At 36.0% G+C, this 25,264-nt stretch overlaps 1 protein-coding gene across 3 annotated transcripts in view; it reads right to left on the bottom strand.

The window, feature by feature from the left end:
* SLC25A51 (solute carrier family 25 member 51) overlaps nt 1-24,845 on the bottom strand; it is a 197,763-nt gene extending 172,918 nt beyond the window's left edge. For 2 of the 3 annotated variants that reach the window (XM_044059374.1, XM_044059376.1), the window contains exons 1-2: nt 24,358-24,845; nt 938-1,110 (exon numbers count right to left, since the gene is read on the bottom strand). The gene's annotated coding sequence lies outside the window, so the exon portion shown is untranslated. The remainder of the gene's footprint in view (nt 1-937; nt 1,111-24,357) is intronic. The other variant, XM_044059377.1, reaches the window with a different exon arrangement.
* Between the last annotated feature and the right edge of the window lie 419 nt (nt 24,846-25,264).

The following is a 25,264-nucleotide window of genomic DNA, read 5'->3' as shown; positions in this document are numbered from 1 at the left end:
TACTAGCACATACTGTTCTGGTTCACCCCTAGAAGAATGTGCTGTAAAGCTTTCGTAACAACTAAATCATTTCCCTTAGACTTACCTGCTTTTCATGCAGTTATTTATTTGGAAATCTACCACTTAGAATATGGAATAAAAAAAACTAATATGGTACACTGACTATTGAAAATATAAAATATATTACAAAGGCTGTGTGTACATTTAAACACATGGTCCATCATTAAATGGAGAATACCTGTATTATGTAATGAGGACACACACACACACACACACACACACACACACACACACACACACACACACACACACACACACACACACACACACACACACACACCTTATAATACAATACAGAAGCACACAAGATGGTATGGTAGGAGTGCATATTATGAGCCTGTTCTGTACATACAAAAGTAAACTTGTGTAATTCATTTATGGATAACACCGACAGTACAATTTGTTTAAAATAAAGTAGACAACAAAAAGAAGCATTTCGGTTAAGAGTCTACAATTTTCACAGTACCATGCAGCTGAATGTTTAAACTCCTGAAAGTTCCAAGAACACATTATCCATTTCTTAGCTAACAACCAAACATACCAAAGCCACTGTAAACAGGGACAGACCCAAACACCAAGGGATAAAATCATCCATTTAATTACAAATAAAAATGGCAGTTGTTTAGTGATCTTCAACAATTGCTACAATACAAGAGATACAACTGATGAATGAAAGCAGTAAGTATTTAGAAACATCAATCTCCTCTTATATTTTGGCTTCTTTTGTTGAAGAACGTTAAAACAACTGGCATTTTTTATGTGTAATAGAGTGGATGATTTTTACCCCTTTGTACTTGATGCCATACCTACGCGTGGCCTTGGTAAACTCCTAAAACCCCAATTACTACTCTCCTATAACGCAACTGTAAATACTCACCAATGGCTTGATTCACAGGAAACCTGAAGATCCAGGTTAACAAGCTTACTTACTCCAGCCTCAAAGTCTTCCTGGCAGTTTTGGCATATCTGAGAAATCACTGTACAATCATCCTGGAAAACAAGTCATTCGAGCAACCAAAACACCTGGTTTGGAACTGGAATCAGCCTGCCCTTGATGTAGAAAAACAAAAAGCACTGGAGTTACTGTCTATTTGTAGCAGTTGCACTGACTTGGCAGGCAAACAGGTCGGGTACAGATTGAAATTTGTAGTCAACAATAAGGTTTTGATACTCATTTAGAAGTAGTCTGACATTATCAACACCATAGAAAGCAATAGCTGAACTTACTTCACTTTATATATGATGCATACTTTAACCACACTGCCCAATGTTCGAAGGTGTAACAAAATTTGCAAACAAGGAAAGTTGTTTTGGCACCAGGTCCTGCAAGTCAATACACAGTAAAATCTAGACAAATCCCTCTTCCTTCTCTACAGCATCTTCCCCTGCAAATCAATGATGATGGGTCCACTGCTCTAGGTTTAAATGCATCACGAGATACGATTCCTTTGATTGCCATCATTTAACATCTAGGAAAACAGGTTAAGTTGTGCAGCAACTTGTCCAGTAGTGGATGCACTGTGTTCATATGATGAATCATCAGGACTTCCAGGAAGAGGATGGGATATTTCTTTCTCTCGATACACTCCTCTTAGCTTCTCTCTCAACAGCAGTGGAAAAGTTTGAAAATGTACTGCCAATTTATCACTTTGGCAGTACATGTTTCTAGCTTCAAGATTTGCTAAGCTTTTTTGTTTTGTTTTAATTTGGTGCCATGTTTTTACTGCACATAAGTCAAGATAGTGCCAAAGCCTAAATCTGCCACTGACTGCAAATTTGGATTTGATGATGTCATGTGCTTATATATGGCATTATTAGTGTTGACTGTACTGATGTCATGTAATGTTCATATACTCTTTTTTTTTTTTTACAGGGGTATTCTGTTTTAACAACATGGTGACTTCGACAATCCAGGCATACTGCAATATATACTGTAGATCAGTGTGTGTGATGTACCTTTAAGAAGCTTTACAATGAGTCAGCACATGCATGTAAGTAATGAGCACATGGAAGTTAAACTACCATTTTGAGTGAACAGCCAGAGCAAGACCATGCACGTATGTGGTCAGTCATTTAGTTAGATAGTTTAAGTTTAATGTTCCTGCCATCCACCCTGATGTATATGTATACAATACAAACACCCAAGTCTCAACATCTTCTTAATGTATATAAGGGCAGCGACATGGTGTCAGAATGGAATCCAGAGTTACAGCCATGAAGCAACAGGTTAAAATTCATAGGTTCATAGATTAGTACTAGGCAAACTGCCCTTGCAAGCCATTTTAAGCTTAGCCAATTATCCCTTGTGAGACTCAAACCCTGCACCTTGTGGTTGTAAGGCAAACACCTTAACCATTAGGCCACCCTCCCAATGTTGGAGGAATATACACCCAAGTACCATGTTCAATCATAGCCTCACCTCAGGCTTTGTGCCCATTGAATGGCACACAGCGACGGTTAGGGTTGCCAGCTGTCCGGTTTTTGACCGAACTGTCCGATTTTCAGACAAATTGTCCAGTTAAAAAATTTAAACTCATAAAGTCCGGGTTTTTTTTGTGCTGCCAGAGGAGAGGAGAAAGTAAATGTATCCAGCTCGAACGGGAGCGGTACGATACACTACTAGCTACTACACAACAATGAAATGCTTTTAACTTCAGTATTCCTGGTAGCTACATAGTTTAGACAATACATACATTAACTTAAGTGGCAGTGATGTAATACAAATGGACAAATTTTATTTTCTGCTATACGGATTGTAGAGATATCACTGGAAGGCAGTACTCCACGGTGGGAAAACGGTATTTCTTTAGCTATCATTATCCTACCAACTACCAAGCAGTGACAATAGAAATCTTATAGCAAGATTTAAAATGCTTAAGCACTCTGCCAACATTGCCCAGTGTTGCATTGTAGTACACTCAGACTGATTTTAGAACTTCACCATGCAGTGTAATACTGCTAGCAATTAACACGCCCTGATTTGTATTATCCTCATCTACTATGTTGAACCGTATTCCATGAAACAAATTGTGCGTCTTGCTTTTTGGGCACTTGCAGTTACTCAACATTATTTTGCTTTCACTTGATTCTGTCGCAAGGGACCACATTGAAAAATAAAACTATCTCTTTGCCATGTTCAGAAAATGGCAAGTGTGCTAGCTGCATGTGATTTCTTTTCCTACGTGCATCTTTCTTAGATCTAGAGGCTTGAGTCATATTTCATTCAGTCTTATTGCCATTTTACAACTGCATAGCGGCGGTCCAGTCTGCATCTTCGTAAACTTGTATTAGAGCGCATTGTTGTAGGAAGTTACCTGTTTTAACCCGCAACTTTGGCGTGATATAGAAAAACATTAATGAAACTCTTTAAAGTATGTGTGCTTTTCTGAGATTATGACGTATACTTTGAAAGTAACATAAAACATGTCACCTGTTAGAAATCCATTCATCCACAACCCCTTTATCCCATTTTTGCATATGTGACATGTAAAGAAAAAGAGTGGGAGGTCAGTCGGACCCAGTACAAGATCTTAAGTACTAGCATCTGAAATATCACACTAGGGGCAGTAACACTTAGCTCAATTGACCCCACCCAATACAGGCAGCCAAGGACTGAAACTTCCTAATCCGAAGTGCAAACGGAAAATATGTTACATCTGAACAACTGAGTACCTGTCCCACGCCCAGTACAAACAGTATTTGACAGAACTTTCAAAATGCAAGGGAATGTTAAGATCATCATTTCTGAATGAGCAGTAAAGTGATGTTATTGACTTAAACGATCTTATGGGGTAAATCAAAACTTACAATTTTTAATAGCAAAGATAACTGCTTACATTTTTTGGATTTTTTTAATCAGATTTACCACCATGTGCACAGGCTGCTAGCTCTTGACCTTTTATCTCCATGGATCATCCATAATTAGGTTTAGGAACATAGAAAATAAATAACTGGAGAAAAATGCACCATATTGACACTTTTCATCAATACTGGTACTTACATCTGCAGCAGCCTAGCAGTGCAATTAGTGCCGCCTGTGTTCTTTTCTCCCCTTTAAGTACGGCTTAAGTCATCAAAGTGGGTGGTCCCATCAGCTGATGTTACTGTGATGTCACAAAATAGGTGGGGCATGGGCGGGAGAGGGGGTGGGAATGGGTGGAGTTATGTGTGATGCGAGGGGCATGACTTTAGTCCAGTTTTAGCCGCAAAGAAACCTGGCAACCCTAGCGACGGTTATCCCACTCCACAAAGGGGGAGCCACCACGGACCCCGGGAACTACCACCCCATTAGCCTGACGAGCCTGGTCTGCAAGGCCATGGAACGAACCATCATGGAACTTATAAACAAAGACATTGGTAATCTCCAAACTCTGGACCCCACCCAATTCGGGTTTGTAAAAGGCAGATCGTGTCTCCTAAACCTGATAGACTTCTTTGAAGCAGTCTCCCAAGCTGTAGACGATCTTGCCAAGGCTTTCGACACCATCACCCACTCTGGAATTATAGATAAACTCACTAAACTAAACTAGGTATAAATCCCTATGTCACAAGATGGGTTGCCAACTGGCTCACTCGACAGAACCCACACTGTGAAATTAGCAGACTCCAAATCCGACTTGAGACCAGTGACAAGTGGAGTACCACAGGGTTCAGTCCTGGGTCCTCTCCTGTTTGGTATCTACTTCTCTGAAGTACAGGCTAACACGGAAGGTCTTTGGCTAACAAAGTTTGCAGAGGACTGCAAACTTGGAGCAATAATCGAAACTCCTAACGATGTGGACATCCTACAAAAGGGCCTCACTGAGATAGATGTCTGGTGTCAAAGCCATGGCCTCAAGCTCAATGCCAAAGAGTGCATTGTCATCCCCTTTGGTAAAAACTCTGTACCCTTGAACTACCACACAGGCGGTAGTAAACATAACACCAAAAGTGTGGTAAGAGACCTTGGGACACAGGTGGTCAGTAGTCTCTCCTTTGACAATCACATTGCCACAGTAGTCAGGAAATCCTTCTACGTGGCACACCTCATCACAAAAGGTTTCTCATCAAGGAAAAAAAATAGGCCATTGTTCCCCTCTACTTATCACTCATTAGACCCTTTATAGAGTACAATGCCCCCTTTGGTATGTAGCTCACAAGACATATACAACAACTGGAAAGACCGCAGAAATAACTCACAAAGAAGATTACCAGCCTCAAACAGATGCCCTATGCAGACCGTCTCAAAAATCTCCAGCTTTACTCCATCGCATATTGCCATCGCCTAACATACAAAGCTATGTCAAACCCAGAGCTGTTGGACATGCTCCACGTAAAGAAATCCCAATCCATCCGAGCTACATGCTCTAGGGACCTAAACCTTGTCACCACAATAAACAGAACATGCTGGAGGGATAGATTCCTGTCCCAGAGATTTCCCATACTCTGGAACAAACCACCTATCTATATCAAACAAAGCTCCTCATTAGCACTCTTCAAGAAAAATCTTAATGATTGGATGGGAAATAGGAAATTCACCCAGGGGATCACTTCTGTGGCTCTGCTCGACAGTGGCACAGGAAAATAATTTTCTTGGGTGGCGAAAGCCAGGGTACCTTCTTGGCTAGGCTTATATAGGCCCTAGGGCCAATAGCCTAGTACCTCCCTATGAACCTATGTGTGGATCATCCCTACTGCTCAGATGACTTGCAAAACAGGTCAGAAACAAAATTCCAGGTACTAAAACTTGCTTAAATGATTTATTTTGCTACAAATATAAAATGAAGCACTCAGAACGCTCAAAACAAATTTCTTATTAAATGAAATGCCCAAAACTGAGACATACTGATAAAAACATTCAAATAAAAATATTCAAAATAATTATGAAAACTTTTGAAACAATATCTGAATTGCATAAAATGCACAAAAAAGGAAAAACAACAATATTTTTTCGCTCTGTGCTACTTTTTGTATTAACTAAAGCTATTCAAAGTATCCGAAGTAAGCAAAGTGTTTGCAAGTGTGTGCAGTATTACAGTGCAGCTATTTCACCAAGTGCAGTTATTTCAAAGCATATTTCGCAAAGTACAGTATTTCGAACAGCTTATTGTGCATTTAAATATTACTAAGAGTACTTGGTGTGTGTGAATGTTCGTACATAATTACAAGGGTCATTTTGCATTGTGTTTTACTATAATCTCTGGGTATGGCAAAAACATTTTGCAGATCCATATCGCTTGTGTTTGATAACAATATTACAGAATATTGGAAAGTGTTTGATCAGGAATACAATATTTTCATACAGGCTGCTTTTTCTGACAGACACATGTACAAAGGCATTCATTTTGCTCAACTTAGCTGGTTCAGAGGCCACTGAAAGATGGTGTTCCTTTGTGTATGCACCTGCTGTGTTTGCAGGGGGAGAGGGAAGACCATCTCATTGTGGTACCAGTTGAAACAAGGGAAGACCCAGTGTGCTTAAAACATAAATTTAGAGAAATTTGTAACCCCCAAATGAATATTACAATGGAAAGGAACTTATTTTACAGAAGGGATCAAAAACCTGGTGAAATGTTTGCAGCATATATAACTGACTTGAGAAATAAGGCTACAATATGCAGATTTGGTAATTTGAGAGATGAGCTGACAAAGGACAGGTTTATGTGTTGTATTAATAATGACATAGTGAGAAAGATTTTGCTTCAACACAGTGATTTGACATTAAATTAGGCCACTGAGATTTGTACAAATGTAAAATAAATAAATAAATAAATAAAATAAATAAATAAAAAGAAAGCACACAAGTATGCTTACAAATGAGAATAGCTGTGGAAGGCACAGTGACAAAGTTCATGTTGACAGTATGCAGCACGTGGATAAAGAAACAGGCCCAAGCACATGGCAGCTACAGCAGGTCCTGTAACAATCCCTGGGAAACCCAGAGTCTTTCCAGAAAATTCTAGAGCATGCTCAGTGAAGCACAAGGGTAAGTCAGCAAAGTCAAATATGTGCCCCCACCCAGCTTCACAGTCAAGTGTCATAACTGTGGTGGAAATCACGAACCCAAAAGAGAAAAGTGCTTAGCTTTTGGTCAGCAGTGTCATTATTACAATAAGTGGAATCATTTCAAAACATTTTGTAAATCAAATAAAGCACATTCTTTTATTAAAAAAAGGCAATCCGAGGCAAGCTGATCAATTAGAAAGCTGCAACCCTACTTTTTATGTTGATGGTGTGTCTGCTTGGTGAAACAGTCAATGCAGTAGATCTGTGGGCAAAGAGTGAGATCTTTTGTACTGTTTGGATTAATGGAAATCCAAAAAGTAGATACTGGCTCTAAGTGCAATGTTTTGTCAGCAGAAACATTTGCTAGAGAAAAAGCTACAGAAAAACTTGATTTGACAAAGTATGGGAAGCTTGCTGCTTACGGTGGTGAAGAGATTCAAACTGAGGGCTCAGTAGTGCTTTCATATTATTCTGCTGGGAACAGCTATGACTTGCAATTTTTTGTAGTCAAGAGACACATGCAATCATTATTAGGCCTCAGAGACAGTTTGAAATGGGACTGCTTTCACATAATAAAGAAGTTCACCATGTAAGTCTGCATGACAACAGCTCAAATTTCGCCCAAACTATTTTTTTGGCGTATACTGATATTTCTGCAGACAAACTGGGCAAACTACCAATTGTGTACTCTATGAGGGTAGACCCAGAGGTCAGCCCAGTTGTCAGACCAGCATGGAAAGTTCCAGTAGCTATACAGAACAGAGTCAAAGCGGAGACAGACAGAATGGTGCAGCTAGGAGAAATCTGAACAGTAGAAGAACCTACTGAATGGGGATCCTCCATGGTGATAGGTCATAAGAAAAGCTTACATGACATCAGAATATGTACTGAGCCAAGAGATCTGAACAAAGCATTAAAAAGTCCTCACCATCCAATATGCACAGTCAAAGAGGTTGCTACCTTCATGCCAAACGTTACTGTTTTTTCTGTTTAGATGCAAAGAGTTCATTTTGGCAAATTTTGCTTGACAGAAAATCTTACTCATTCGGTACACCATTTGGAAGATACAGATTTTTGCGAATGCCATTTGGAATAAATTCTGCCAGTGAAGTCTTTCAGCTCGCGATGAAGCAAATGTTTTTAGGATATCCATGTGTTACTATAGTAGACAATATTCTAGTAGAAGGCAATGGTGAAGCCGAATATGACAGAAACCTCAAGAAAGTCTTGGAAAAAGCACATCAAGTGAATCTTAAGCTGAATCCTCAGACGTGCAAGTTCAGGCTACGAGAAGTTACTTATGTCGCTCACTTGTTTACCAGTTCAGGCTTACGACCAGAACCTTCCAAACAAACAGGAATTCTCAAGATACCAGCCCCAAACAATGTCCAAGTTCTACAACATTTCTTGGTATGGTCAACCATCTAGGCAAGTTCATTCCAGATTTAAGTCAATTTTCAGCACCGCTTTGAGAGATGACATGTAAAGTTGCAATTTGGTCGTGATCAGAACACCACCAAAGAGCATTTGATGTCTTGAAATAAGACACTTGCTAACCCACCAACTCTCAGCTACTATGATGTTCACAAACCAGTTACTCTTTCCTGTGATTTTTAGACTAAATTTAGTCTAGGTGCAGTCATTCTTCAAGATGGTAGACCAGTAGCCTATGCTTCAAGAACTCTTACCCAGACTGATATATGCCCAGATTGAGAAAAAGCTTTTGGCAATTGTGTTTGTATGTTCGAAGTTTCATAATTATATTTATGGTCGACCTATCCAGATCGAAACTGACCACCAACCTCTTGTTACTATTTTGAGAAAGACAATGTAAACAGCTCCAGCTAGACTGCAATTCATGATGCTCAAACTGCAAAAGTACAGTTTCAATCTTGTTTACGCAAAAAGAAAACTTCTTTATCTTGCTGATACTTTATCCAGATCAAGCAAGACCACAGAACAGCATAACAATGAGCAACTTGATTATGAGGTCATGAAAGTGAGAATTTTTTCTTCCACAAGTCTTGATGAGCTCAGAACTCACACAGCTTCAGATCCAATTCTCCAGAAGCTAAACCTCTATCAGTTGAGGATAGTTACCAGTAGAAGTGCAACCTAATTTTCCATACAGAGATGAGATTTTGTCAAGACAATGACATCATCATGAAATACCCTAAAGTGATTGTTCCAAAATCCTTGCAACAAGAGTATATTAAGATCTTGCATTGTGGCCACCCACGAACTGATGCTACCAAGAGAAGGAAGAGAGGTCTAATATTTTGGCCTTCTATGTCAAAAGATATTGATAAAGTACTTTCATCTTGTTCAGTATGTAATAGTACAAAGCCACACAGACAAAAGGAACCACTTCAGTTAAGCCAGATTCCTGAACTATCTTGGTCAACAGTAGCCACAGCTATCTTTAAGTGGAATGATCAGCACTACTTGGTGTTAGTAGACTCTTATTCAAATTGGTTTGAGATTGGCCTACTACCCAACCTAACTTCCAGTACTGTCATTGCTAAGTTGAAGTGACATTTTTCTATTCACGGTAGTCCACACAGAGTTATTTCTGACAATGGTGCACAATTTACAAGTCAGCAGTTCAACAGATTTGCAGAAGAGTGGGACTGTTCATATTACAAGTAGTCCTGAATACCCTCAGTCAAACAGCTTGGCTGAACATGCAGTTCAAAGTGCAAAACAGCTGTTACAGAAATCCAGACGTGACAATACTGATGTTTTTCTCAACTTGTTAAATCTTAGAAACATTCCTCTTGATAAACATCTTGGTTCACCTGCCCAGAGACGTATGTCAAGACAAACCAGAACCACATTACCAATCAGCAGTAATTTACTGGGTCCATGTGCTAAGAACAACAAAGCAGTAAAAGCCCAAATGCTGAAAAAGAGTTTGTCCCAGAAGTCTTACTTTGATAAAACCAGCAAACCGCTGAGTTCATTGAAAAAAGGAGAGATAGTAAGGATGCAGATGGCAAAAGGTTTTGGATTTGTGAAAAGTTTGCATCAAAAGCTGAGATCATACATTATGGAATCACAAGAAATGCAATTCAAACAAAATCGGAAACATTTGTTACCAGTGTCCAAACCAGTGTTACAGCATCTTCCCTGTGACTAAGACTCTAATTCTCAGACAAACTTGACCAATGTTCCTGTTCCAGAAAACATTCTGTTAGCAATCCCCATTCCCGAGAAAATTTCTGAAACTCCTCAAGCAGAACATTCCCCAGTGACTATCCCTGTTGTTAAACAGAGTCCTAATCATTATGTCTAGAAATCAGGTCGCATCTTGAAACCTACTTCCAGACACATGGCAACCTGGACATGACTTTTGCTTTTCTTTATTAGTGTCTGTATAATTGCATGCCTATTAAAATATAATTTTTACATGAGACAGCTCAGTAAAAGAGGAAGGATGTATATCAGTGGGTGTGATACTTACTGCCAATCATAAGTGGACCGGAGTTCCGCTGTGGCGACCCCTAACCGGGAAAAGCCGAAAGACACAACAACAGTGAGTCAGCACATGCATGTAAGTAATGAGCACATGCAAGCTACAGTACCATTTTGAGTGAGCAGCCAGAGTGAGAGCATGGAAGTATGTAGTCAGTCAGTTAGTTAGCTAGTTTAAGCTTAATGTTCCTGCCATCCATCATGACTTATTTATATGCAATAAACTACTTTAGCTAACACCCAAGTCTCAACATCTTCCTAATGTACATAAAACAGTGATATATACTACCGCAGACGTACAACTATTAGCTGCAATTTGGAATTTTAAATGTTGGCCACTGTATTTAATATGAAGAGTGTCTCCCTTGAAGATAAAAGTACAATAGTTACACATACTACATATTAGCATCTGTAATCTCTTTGTCTTGTGGTCATCTCTTTCCCCTCCAACACTGTATGTTTTCTCAAATTTGTTTTTTTTTTTAAATACCCGCCTCTCTTATGTACAAAAATGGGGTACTCACCAACCCATTTCTTGATGTTGGGATCTATTTGAATAATAGCCCACTTCTTAATCATAACTTTCCTTAATACCTCTAAACTTCCATTTTGCTGTAAAACCACAGCCCACTCATACTTCTCTTTTGTGTTTTGGTCTTTTCTGACTTCAAAATCAGACGTCCTTCCTTCCTCCCTTAATAGGTTTAAAACTTCCCTTCACAATGTTCATTTACCTCATCTGTTAATCTTGTTAGCAACCCCTCAGGGTAACACCTTTGATTAAACATTTTGCATAATAAATCTGACTCCCTCATAAAACCAGTTGTCTTCAGATATCATCCTATATAACCTAACCATTTTTATTTTTATTAAGCTGCTCTACTGCACTGTAGGGTGGTTACTCTTGTAATGTAGACAGGAGTTAGAAAACTGCTTTCTATAAATAAATATTTGATATGAATCTCCCTTCAGTCGTAATCAGGTAAATGTCCAGATACTACTACACGATACTGAATAATCTATAAAAACTCTTTTGAGGTGTTAGTATAGTTAATCAACCTCTCCAACTTTGCTGCTGAATTCGTCTAAACATACATATGTCATCTAAAAAACTGCTTTAGCTAGTCCCAACACTTGACAAATGATGAACAAAAAACATACATACTTTCTCATACTCACACTCATTGCCACTCCTGAGTGTGAAGGGACTAGATGCGAGGAAACCCCAGTGAGTGAGCACTGTGGTATTTTACCTCTGGAGAACCCCATGGATTTCCTACTGGTCACAATGTTGGAGAGATTATCCCAGCAAACATGTTCCCAGTAGTCAGACCCCATTTGCAAAAGAGGTAAACTCAACAACTGCCGGTAAAAGAGGGATAAGTTTCAGACGGAGAAACTATTGAAGGAAACAATATGACCCTGAGCCATCCCCAGACATTAAAATGGACAGTGATGGGATTTTAAATACTCTGAATAGTTACAACATTTTTAAATTACAGTAATACTGAGATCCCCAGGACACATTTCCAACTTTTTGAGAAAGGTTTCACTTTTGTCCCTGCAGGTCAGGGTTGACTTGGTAGATGCTCTAATTGAGTTAAAATTATTCTAGCAAATTAAATATAGCCTGTATGTATGGTGACTGTAGTAATTCCACCACTACCCCTGACAGCCAATTTGAAATGTGTAGTTTATTCAATCCTCCTTTAAATCCTACCATTCACGCTTTCAAAACAGTATGAGAAACCAAGTTTTATTTATTTACATTTGTTGACCGGGAGAGTCCGACTGGACACAGGTCTGTTTTCAGTGGAGGCCCGGGGAGTAAAGCTCCACATTAAGTATTACTTAAAAAACATAGCATTTAAATATAGACATTAGCCCAGCTGAGGACATACTACGAGAATAAAACATAGATGTAAAACAGCTGTAGAACATAGTACAATTTTAAAATATGGCGACATATACTAAACATGGTTACAAATGTAGTTGAGATTCATCAGTGAACAATTGATACAATCTGTTTTTGAGGTACATAACAGCCATTAGCAGTTGTTGCTACAAAGTTAATATTATGTGGTAGGTAGCCTGGAACATGAGTAGCCAAGCTTGCTAAGAGTAGGTTGTTGATAAGGGCCGAGAGAGGTAGTGGGTGGGTGGAGTGGATAGTATTTGGGGAGGGGGGTTGCAAGGGCATATCTGGCAAGTTTTTCAGTGTGATTTTAGTAAGGACTTGAAGTGGGTGCACGAAGTTACAGAGATAACTGAGGAAGGGAGGGAGTTCCAGAGTTTGGCTATAATGCAGGAGAATAATGCTTCTCCAGCAGAGTTACTGTCTCTTGTGACCTGTAGGAGGTTTTTGTGGCTGGATCTTACTGGTCTCATGGTTATGTAGGGTTGTAGTAGATTCTGGAGGGATGGGACTTTTATTGGTTGGTTTATTAGTTTGTGGGCGAGTGGGAGTTGGTACCATTGAAGGAGGTGGGGGAGATCTAGCCAGCCCAGTTCTGCTAGTGAGAGACAGTGGTGAGTATGGTAGAATTTGGTGATTTTGTTGTAGCAAGTTTCGAGCTTATTTAGGTCGCATTGTCTAAGATTAGTAAATATTGGAGAGGTGTAGAGTAGGGTAGAGATAAGATGAGAATTTGCTACCGAAAGTTTAGCTGCTTTGGTAAGTAGTTGCTGATTTCTATAATAATGCTCTGAGTTTTTTGTGCACTTTTTTAATGGTCATGGAAATGTTAATGTCAAAGTTCAGTTTATTGTCTATTTCTACCTACTCCTAGTAATTTGGTGTGTTCTGTAGGATGGATGTTGGTGTCTTATGAACACTTTAATGGTGGTACTTAATTTTACAACAAAATTTGGCACAGTACGAGTGGGACATTTTGGAACCTCTAATGTTAATGTTAAATGCATTTATTAGAAATATGAAACCAGATAAAGGTGGAGGAACAGTATTAAATGGATATTTATTCCAGAAAAATGCTGAATAGGTTATACTATAGGAGAAAATACCTTTTAATTTTCAAGAATTAAATTAGTACTGCTTACAACAGAACTGACATGTTTTTGGACAACTTTTTAATGCAGGGAACCATTACTAAAGTTGAACAAGAGTTCTTATGAGTAAAGCAATCAAGGTTTCCACCTACTTTTTGAAATACAGATAAAATTATTAAGGCTCCCCCATTAGGACTTTTAGTTGGGATCAAAACATTTTCCAATAGCAGTTTTTATTAACAGGGTTTTATAACCTTTTTACAAACTCCTATCTTCATATTATTAAAAGATTCCTAGAGCTTTCTAAAAAATACTACTAATCATCATTGGGAAGAAAAACTCTCTTTTGTGACCACTGATGAAGTGGACTTCTTTGGTTGTAATCCACACGAACAAGGGTTGAAATGGTTAAGGTAAACCTTGACTTCTTGTAAATGTGACTCTACCAGACCTAATGTTTTAGTAGAGTTGACAGGAAACTGTTTTGAAGAACAACTTTTTGTTTATTGAAGGGGAATACTTCAAGCAACTGGAAGGAGTGGCAATGGGTGTAGCTTGCGCATCCATGCTTGACAATTTAGTTATGTGGGTATGGGAGACCAATTATGTTTTTTGTTCAGCATTTGCTGGGTGTTGTACTAGCTACTACAGGTTTCTCGATGACATGTGTGTTCTTGGACTGATTCAGCAACAAAAGTGAAGAGGTTTATTTATTTATTTTTTTTAACTTTTATACTTTTATTGTTTTCTCAGATGCATTTACAATAATTTAGCAAAGCATATATGTAACAATATGATGATCATAAAACAAAAGGTAACGTACATGAAGATAATGAAAGATAAATCTGATAACGTTGAAACTATCAAATAAAAAAAAGAGAGAGAGAGAGAGAAGAGAGAAAGTACCTATCTAGGTGAAACCACATAAACAAAGTAGTTCATATCAATTCAGTTAGATATATTGTCCATTTTCTCCATGGTTTCCGTTACTATTAACCAAGAGTTCTATAGTAAGGTAATTTTGTTGGTTCTTTTTTTAACAGTATTCAATTCCTTTTGGCCAACGGTCTTGGTGAGATTTTTGAATTCTTTAAATGATGAAGAGTTTTGTTTTTTCCAGTTGATGGTTATTAACTTTCTGGCTATAGACAGTAAAGTCCATAGTATTGATAATTTCTTGTAACACTGTTTGGTATGGGTGAGTTAAATACCACCAATGATTTGGTTAATTCAAAACTATCATTAAATATTGTCTGAAAGAAAGACTTTATATTATTCTAATAAGGTTTTAGTTTTATACAATCATAAAAAAACATGTTCCCAGTTTGCCTCTAGATTCATTTCACATCTCCAACAGTTTTCTTGAATGTTAAACATTAAGGCTAATTTGTGTGGTGTGTAGAAACTTCTATGTACAAATTTCCATGGAAATAGGTGCCAATAGGGAGACAGTGTAGTATGTTTTGCAGATCTAAGTATAAGCTTTTTCTCATCATCTTGGGGTGGGTATTTGTTAATCTTTTTGAAATAATTACAGTAAGATCCTTTATGATAAATGTTCATCTCTTTGATTAATTTGCAGATATTAGAAAGATACCCATTTCCTTGATAAGGTTGATTAATGACAAATGCAATGTATTCAATGAACTTGGGTATATTTTGTTTAACAGAGATTTGCATTGGGACTCTTATTTATTAAGGTTTGTCTCAAGGATTGTAAAGTTAACCAAATATCATTGGGTAAATTATATTTGTTGATAAGATAAGTGGTGGTTGATATACTGTTTTTTTCTAAGAATTGACGCCAGTATATTAATTCTGCTTTCTTCAAATTTTCCATTTTATCAAGTTCAAGTGTTTCACAGTTATTAGAGGTGTAGGCTATTGGAAAAATTACAAACATCCAGGATTTGATACTGGGATTACAAACATCCAGGATTTGATACTGGGATCAGCATTAACAAATTTTTGACTATGGTTTACTGTGTTATTTATATAGAGAAATTATATATTTTTTTACTTTCCGTGAAATATGATTTTACTGTCCAATATAAAATATTTTGTACAATGAGTAACTGATCCTGGATATGTTTCTGCATATCATTTAGGCAAATCTGTTCATGTAATGACTTCCATATAGAAGAATACAGTGGATATAGCCCTAGAGCGATATTTTTAAACTACTGCCGATTGGGCATATATTTCAGTGTCTGGAAGATTAATTCCACTGTCTTCCCAGTTTGGTAAATGATTTAGGTTTAAGTGGACAGCATATGAATTTTAAGATTATTTTATTGTATTTTTGTATTACATATTTTGGTGGTGGTAGTGAAAAGACTTGTATGAGATATAGTATTTTGGGGAGATGATTGATTTAGTTAAGTGCAGCCTGTCCTCCACTGTAAATAAAAATTTATTCCAATTATTGATTAATGTTTCTATATTATTTATTGCTGTGGTGTAGTTGTAGGCTATAGTGTCATTTAAGTCCTGAGTTATATAGACTCCCAGATATTTAAGTTTGCCCTCAGGAACAATGCATTTGTAGATTTTTTTATTTAATTTATTTGTTTTGGGGTCTAAGCATATCTTTGTTTTGTCATCATTGAAACATAGTCCTGAAACTTTTTGAGAATTAAATTGTGCTTCTATAGAATGACTTGTATTAGATAGGGCTAGAAGAATTTCATTTATAAACAGCTGTAATTTTAACTTTATGTTTTTAGTTATTTCTATACCTTGTATTTTGATCTGAGATCTAATATTGTTTACATATGGTTCAATCAAAGCAAATAATAGAGGTGAAAGCGGGCAACCTTGTTTGGTTCCCTTTCCGATTGTGATAGGACCATACCTATGGGATCCTAGTTTGACATATGCTGAGAAGTTTTCATATAATGTTATACTTAAATTTATAAAAGGGTTTGGGGAATTTATATTCTTCTAAGACTAGGTTTAAGTATATCCAGTCTATAGTGTCGAAAGCACTATTTATGTCTAAGGAAACTAATGTGAAGTCTTTATTTTTATTTTTAGAGTAGTCTATTAATGTTATGATTATTCTGATGTTATCGTAACGGTTTCTTCCTTTTATAAAGCCTGTCTGGTCTTCGTGTATTAATAAAGGGAGAAAATGTTTAATTCTATTTGCAAATATTGCCATAAAAATTTTGCAATCTATGTTAAGTAATGATACAAGGCGGCAACGGTGGTGCAGCGGTTAGCGTTGCCACCTCACAGCAAGAGGTTCCCTGGTTCGATCCTCATGTCCTCCCTGTGGTCGCGTGGGTTTCCTCCGGGTGCTCCGGTTTACTCCCACATCCCAAAGACATGCTGTAGGTGGATTGGACACTCTAAATTGGCCCTAGATGTGAGTGTGTGCCTTCTGTGGAAGGTTGAGCATTGGGCTGGCAACTCGACACTGTAAAAACTCCACTGCCAATCATGAGCGGACAGGTGATCTGCTGTGGCTATCCCTAACCGGGAAAAGCCGAAAGAAGAAGTTGTTGTTAAGTAATTATATAGGTCTATATGAAGATAAATACTTTTTATCTTTGCCAGGTTTGACTATTGGAGATATTAATGAATATTTCCATGAGGGGGGAATTGTTTGTCTTTTGATATACTGTATACCTTTAATAGTAAAGATACTGTTTGTCCTGGTAATAGTCACATCATCTATGGTAGTATATTGTCTGGATCAGGGGCTTTGTTCATTTTGAGTTTAGAAATTTGTGCCTTTAATTCTGCCATGGTTATTGGTTTATTAATTATTTCAATCTGTTGTTGGGTTATTTTAGTATTACTATTCTTACTGAGAAATACTTTAATATCATTTACTGAAGTAATTTCCTGTTTAGATATGTCGAGATTGTTGTAATGAAGTCTAAATGCTTCTAATACGTTGTTAAGATCAGTTACTACCTTATTTGTGTGTATATTATAAATTCCCTTAATTTGTCTAAATTTGATTTTTTCTACCTGTTTGCTAGTTGTTTTTGGTTGAAGGAGTTCATAGAGTAAGAATTTAATTTAATCTTCTCAAGATGTATCATAGTTTTATGAAGTAGAATCTCAGAGTGAGTATTTATTGTTAATTTGAGTTAATTCTGGGATTAGACTGGTGTTCCCATTTTGTACTTTAAGTTTAAGTTTATCTGTTTTGTAGGTCAATTATTTCCTTATTCTATGTTTTTATTTAATTGATGAAACATGTTAATGTTTTACCGTAGATGAATGACTTTAGAGAATCCCATATATATATTTCTGATGTATCTTCAGTGCTTATTTCTAGGAAAGACAAGATTTTGTTTGTATAAAAGTCTTTAAATTCTTTTAGATGTGTTATATATGAGGGAATTCTAGTAATAAGGAGAGAAAAGTATGGTTCATTGTCTATATCGAACATTACTGTATTATGATCTGATAGGGGGCAGGCTATAACTTTAACCTCATTCAATTTTGCTACTAAGTCATTTGAGACATAGACTCTATCAATATGTGAAATTTATGTCCGAGCAGAAGACGAAAAATAATGAATTATGATCAAATTGGTTAACATCTTTAATTAATAATGTATGAATAAAATTCATTAGGGCTTTCGAGGCCAAATACTTCTATTACAATGTGAGTCTGAGTCTTTGTCATCCGCGATACAACTGAAGTCTCCTGCCATACTTAAGCTACCTTTAGTATGATGTATAATGTCCTCTAAATGGGTGTTAATTGCTTTAATACCGACCTCAGGTACCTAATATATATTAACCAAAGTGTAAATGTTTTTATTTATTTCAAGAGATACTAAGCAAAACATACTTGAGGAATCTTGGTCTTTCTGTCTTTCGGCTTTTCCCAGTTAGGGGTCGCCACAGCGGAACTACGGTCCGCTAATGATTGGCAGTAGATTTTTACATGCTGGCTTGCCGGCCCTAACGCACAACTTTCAACAAGGGAACGCCCATTCACGCATGTCGACACAGAAGACGCTCTAACTGAGAAGGAATCTTGATATATTGATATTATCTTAGGGGAGATAATGGAGTTTCTGATTATTATTGCTACACCTCTTTTTTGTTTAAATTTTGAAGTTCTTAACATTGCATAATTACTGAAATTAAGTTTATTTATATCATTGATTAGGTGCATTTCATGAAGAAAAACAAATGAGGGTTTATGCATGTTAAGATATTTGAATAGACTTCTCTTTTTATTATTGTTGTTGAGGCCACTGACATTAATGGATAAACATTTCATACTAAGATTAGATATGAGATTTTGTTGTGAATTGCATACTTGTTATTTTTACTTAAATACACATTTTGGAGAAAAGGGTTTAAGCATGTGTGCATTGAATTTTCTGTTACGTAAGACGCCTTAAAACTATACACAACATATTTGTGAAACTAAAACTATGACTAATACTATCTACACCTATCCCGATGAGGATTAACTTCTCTTGTCTGTGTGAGAAAGTCACACAGACAAACCCTGTAATCCTAACTATCCTATATAAAGAGAGTCTCTCAACCTGATGTAAACAATATGTACAAAATATTACTTACGATAGTATGATTTCAGCTAGTTGTGATAAATGTGTGCAAGGTTGTCAAAGAAACTGGTAATGATATTTATACTAGGCATAGAAGAATAATAGAAAACTTAGTTCTTTATTTTACTTCCCTTCCTTAAAGAAAAGTATAAATTAGGATTTAATTATCTTAAAATGTTTTCCTTATAAATTTACAATGTAAAGTCTATGTTAAAACATTATAAAAAAAGCCTTAACATATTAGCATAACAAAATTATGTTCTTTTAACATGTTAATAAGTAAATATATTGCATATTAAATGTGTTTTATCAGTGTTGTCCTAATATTGCATACAATTGTTGATGATATACAGTAATATGGACAACTTATGAAAAATACAGTGTAAATTGTAGTTGTCTTAATCTATTATTTATATTAACCATAAAGCTGAGTGTTGCTAATGTATACGATTCTTTAACTAGTTCAGATTAAAGACAGCATAAATTGAATAAGATTTATCTATATTAAAGTGCATCTGATAGCAGAAATGAATTTGTAACAAATGTATTTAGTATATATTAAAATATGTACAACAGTTGAATAGTCAAAATAAAGCTGCACAAAGGACTCAACAAGGAACAAGTGTTTAGAATAAAGATTATTAAGAAAATAGTTGTTTAACTGTCTTCATCAAAACATTTATAGAGAGCAGCGTTTCCTGTAGAATACTTCTACTACACTTTAAATATTGTTAACATAACTTTTAAGTCTAAGGTACTTCTAATCCTAGCTATCCTATATTAAGAGAGAGACTCAACATAATCTAAATTTGTGTCTATAAAATATGTGGCGGGAAATTATAGTTTCAGCATGTACTAGTAAGCAAAAGGGTGATAAATTTAGGAACAGTTAGTGTTAACTTTGCCAACTAGGAACACTCAGTAGTAAAGTCCATCTAAGGTTATTAGATAAAATGATATGAGAAGGCAGTGATGAGTGTCTTTTTAATTTCATAACATATATGCACATGTTGTTATAATGTGAATAGCATTTTCAGTACATTTTCATTACACTATTAAAATAAAGGTTTATGCATGGTACATGTAAATACAGTTAAACATATAATTATAATCATTGTTATATTCATTTAACCTGTTAAATAGTGAGTACATTTCATAAAATTTCTGATCGACAAATGTTACCATAAGGGTCTATATGCAGTAAATTTCAATCTCTTAATTTTAGCAAAAAAAACTTTACAACAGCACACATTCAGCTTTGAGCTCAACTATGCATTAAGTGTAGGTATGGTTTATAAAAAGTATAGTGAAAGAGTTGATTTATATATATATATATATATATATATATATATATATATATATATATATATATATATATATATATATATGAGACGGCCAGAGTGGTGCAGCGGTTAGCGTTGTCACCTCACAGCAAGTGGTTCTCCGGTTCGATCTTCGACTGGGGTGTCTTCTGTACAGAGTCTGCATGTCCTCCCTGTAGTCATGTGGGTTTCTTCTGGGTGCTCCAGTTTCCTCCCACATCCCCAAAGACATGCTGCAAGTGGATTGGACACACTAAAATTGGTCCTAGGCGTGAGTGCGTGCGTGTGCCTTCTGTGGAAGGTCGGGCGCCGTGCTGGCAACTCAACACCGTAAAAACTCCACTGCCAATTATGAGCGGACAAGGCGATCCGCTGTGACGTCCCCTAACCGGGAAAAGCCAAAAGAGATTTTATATATATATATATATATATATATATATATATATATATATATACATACATATATATATATATATATATATATATATATATATATATATATATATATATATATATATATATATATATGAAAGCTTCAATCTGTATTAATTATGAGTGATCTACTAGATCGTAGTTTTCGTACTGGTTTAATAAATCATTTTCTTCCTTCCTCTTCAGGTCTGTACTTTCATTAAACTTATATCGTACATAGACAGTTTATTATCTATTTAGGTTTTAATCATTCATCTTCTGATGTTCATTTTGAAAATGTAATACTTGAAGGTATTGTTAGTATATATTGTTCAGTGTTAATTTCAGCTTAATCATGTTGAACATTAATAATAAAGCTTGACTGAATATATTACTCTATATGCGGTGTCTATTTAAGCTGCTTTACATACATACATACAAATGTTTCAAGCACGGGCATTAAAGTCCTTTTAGCTTGCCAATATGCCAAAACACCTGTTCCCATAATAAATGTCCAGGCTGTTCTTAAAAAATATCTAAACTAGTACTTGCTTTAATGTAATTTGGTAGTGTCTTCCATGCATCAGTTACTCTGTCAGACAACCAATTAGTACACTTCTCATTCCTATAGAATCTTCTACATAGGTTATCAGACAATTCTCTAGTACTTTTTGATAACTCCAAACATTCCCAGAGGTAGTTGTCCCTATATGCCCTATCTACCTGAATAAGATATCCTCTTAAATATCTGTAAGAGACACTGTACAAATTCAGTATTTTAGTCTTTCATAATAACTTAGATTTTCACAGCCATGGATGCCCTTAGTATATTTCCGCTGTACTCTTTCCAGTTTATTCATGCTTGTTTTCCTATAGGGTTTTCATATTGTTATTCCATACTCAGGTTTGGGTCTAATGTTACTAACAAACAATGACTTCATTGTGTTTGATTTTCTAGACTTTATAAATCTTTTTATACAACCTATAGTTCTATAACTATCATTAGCCAATTGGTTGATATGATTAGAAAAACTCATAGCTGAATCTACCCATATACCCAGGTCCTTAAATGTGTCTACAGTTTCAAATCACTGTGTGCTGTATTAAATATTCACCTTTCAGTTTATGTCTCCCAAATCTCATATGCTTAGTTTTTGATGTATTATCCAACATATTATTCTCCTGTGCCCAGATGGTCACGTTAGTCAAATTATTTTGCAGACATGCCTTATCTGTAATACTTGTAATCAGTTTACCCAATTTCAGGTCGTCAGCATATAGACTGTAAAACACCTCAGATGAAAAAGTAAGGTCTGAAAGATACAATCTAAACAAGTAAGGGCCTAGTACAGAGTCCTGTGGGACACTTTGACTGTAACCAAGGATTTCACCTGTCCAGTTGGTGTGCGATACTTGCCATGTCCTATTTGTAAGCCATGCAGCTATCCATCTTATCAACAGTACATCAATACCGATTTGTACTAATTTATTGATCAGTGTTTTGTGCATGACCCTGTCAAATGCTGAAGTTAAATCTATATAAATCACATCACAGCACAATTTTTCATTCATAGCTGTTATTATACTGTTATAGAACATCATGTTACAGGTGGTAATAGATCTATTTTCAACATATGTATGCTGATATATGGTTTCAAGTCCCAACCTATCCAGTTCTGACAATAACTTATCCAGTATTACCTTCTCCATTATTTTTCCACAAAATGAAAGTAGACTTAAGGGTCTATATGATTCTGGGTTTGTCCTACTCCCCTTTCCCTTAAAGACAGGTTTAATAAGTGCATGTCTCCAATCTTGAGGAATCTCCCCATATTTATACGGCCTAGTGAATAATAGATGTAATGGCAGTGTAAGTTCTTTCTTAAGTGTTCTCAGGTCATTGTTACTTATTCCGTCTCCTCCCTGCGCTTTGTTTGGATCCAGTTTGCACAGTTCTTTTTCAATATAATCTAATTTGATTCTAGTACCTGGGGTTACCTGGATGTCACTAGGACAACTTACCACCCCTTTTGTGGAGCCAAACTGTTTTGCATAAGATTTTGTAAATATATCTATAATCTGTTGTGTCCGAGAATAAATTTTAGAATCTGCGCACAGTTTATCAATTTGTATATCTTTACTTCTTCCACATCTTAAGTATCTATAAAAAGGGTTCCTATTATCCTCAATATCTTTATATAAATTTTCTTCAAATTTTTCTTGATCTTGTCTAACACTATGCTTAATCTGTTTGCCCAGCTCGTTTATTTCAGTTTTCAAAGTTGTAGTTCGATCTCTCACCCATTTCTTATATTTTTTGTCTCTAACCTTAATCAGGTATCTTGCTCTTATGGAAATATACCCCCCGATGTTGCATGCCTAGATCCTGAAGTTAAACATTTTTTTTTTACTTTTTGCACTCAAACAATTTCTCTTCCAAAACTTTCCACATTCCATCTGCAGTTTTTCCACTGAACATCTCACTCCAGTTAGTTTTATATAGTAACCGTTTTGCTTCCCTATAATCTGTAATTAATCTTCTGTGCATTGGCTTAGATTTCAGTTTGGCAGAATTATCTAGCAACAAATTAACCTTTATGACCCCATGATCACTGCACATCAATTGTGGTAAAACTTGACTTGAAGTTACAGTAATTTCTTTGGGAACACAAACAATATCTAGTATATTCCATCCCCTGATAGTTTTTTACAATCTGAAGTATTTGTTGTTCCTAAATATACTCTGCGAATAATTTCATTACTAAGGTTGTTGAATCAATGTTATCCCAATCTGTTTCTGGTAAATTTAAGCCCCCAGCTAATATTATTCTTCCCTCCTGTGTTTCATGTAAGAAATGTATGAATTCCTCTAGGCTATCTGCACTTGACTTTGGTGGTCTGTACACTCCAACAATTGTTACATGTTCCAGGGTTGTCTTTATTGTCACAGTTACACAGTCTATTGGTATTATCACTGAACATGTATGATTCATCAGAAAAGGTAAAATCTTAAAAGAGAAAATACTTTCCAATATACCCACAGTAGACATATTCCTGCTATCTGCATCCTTAAGTTATGTAATGTTATGGGTATTAATGTCATATAACATATAATTTGCCTTTAGTTGGTATACAGTTCCACCTTTTACCAGAATATGTTTGTCATATTTAATCCATTAGAAAACTTTAACAAGAGAAAGAAAAAAATTATCATGCTTAACATTAATATTAAGATCAGCAAAGATCTAGATTCTTTGTAGAAGTGCAATCTCGAAGTAAAATACTTTGCAGTTGTACTTTCATAAACATAGCAACTTCAATACATTCAAATTAGTATTCTGTAGATTCACTATAACTTCTCTATTGCACATTAGATACAAGGTGAGTTTTCAGTTCTGTTTATAATACATGTATATTAACATATAAATTATATTTTTTATTTTCTTTAATACATTTTAGATTAATACTCTTGCTTAAGCAACTATTTACATGTATATTTCACAGTCACGATTACTATAAATCTGAAAGAAACAGTTGTATGAGGTTTCTAACCTTAAAACACGCCTTATGTGGCAATCCAAACTGTAGCTTCATTTCAAGAAGCGTTTCTTTTCCTCTGTAGGTACTGATTCCTTAGTAAGTATTACTTCCCTTTAGTCGCTAGTATTAAAGCTCAAATTAACAGTTTATATAATAGTAAGTGCTGGTGTTTAACGTTGGGAGGTCAAAGTCTCTTCACGACAACTAATATGACGTCATCGAATATGCGACCATTTGTTTTAGGTTCGAGATGGCCCGCAAGTTCGCATGGAGCCGTATGTGCGAACAAACCCCTTTTGAGTGAAGTACTGTCTTGTGAACCTGGCGGGAAGAAAACGGCTTATTTGAAGATCAAAATCATGTTTTAGAGACGTGTGATGCTGTGTCAGGCGGCGTTTGGGCGGGGCTTGCTACTGCGCATCTGGTGCGTTAGCGATCTTCAAAATAACTAGGGAAGAAACTTAACGGAGACAATCTAGATATGTCTCGCGTATGTTAATAGCGGGAATTTAAAAATATGGCTAATGCTGGTGAGAGAACCAAGTATAAAACACATGTAAAACCATATTCAACTTAAACTTTTGTTATTTCACTACAGTTGTACTTGGATATGTCAGATCATTTTATAATAAACAAAAACACTGTGAATATATGTAATAGAACTGAATATTATATAATTTATAATTAAATACATCAGGGCATTTCTATTTGTGTGCATCTCCTGAGGACAGTTATTTACACATTGCAATGCATTTCGTTCTGGTTTTATATTTAGTGCAATGAACGTATAAGTACATAGCTATCAACCATCACACTGCAGCCTCTTATCTATTCAGCTATGTGCTTAGATGTATGATACCTTTTAAGATGAACATGCAACAAATAACTATGAAATCAAGTTATAATAGTCTATGATGAT

Source organism: Protopterus annectens, chromosome 17.part0 (assembly GCF_019279795.1).
Source record: "Protopterus annectens isolate FY-2018-M chromosome 17.part0, PAN1.0, whole genome shotgun sequence".
Lineage (NCBI taxonomy): Eukaryota > Metazoa > Chordata > Ceratodontiformes > Protopteridae > Protopterus > Protopterus annectens.
This window is presented reverse-complemented; position numbering and strand designations above follow the sequence as displayed.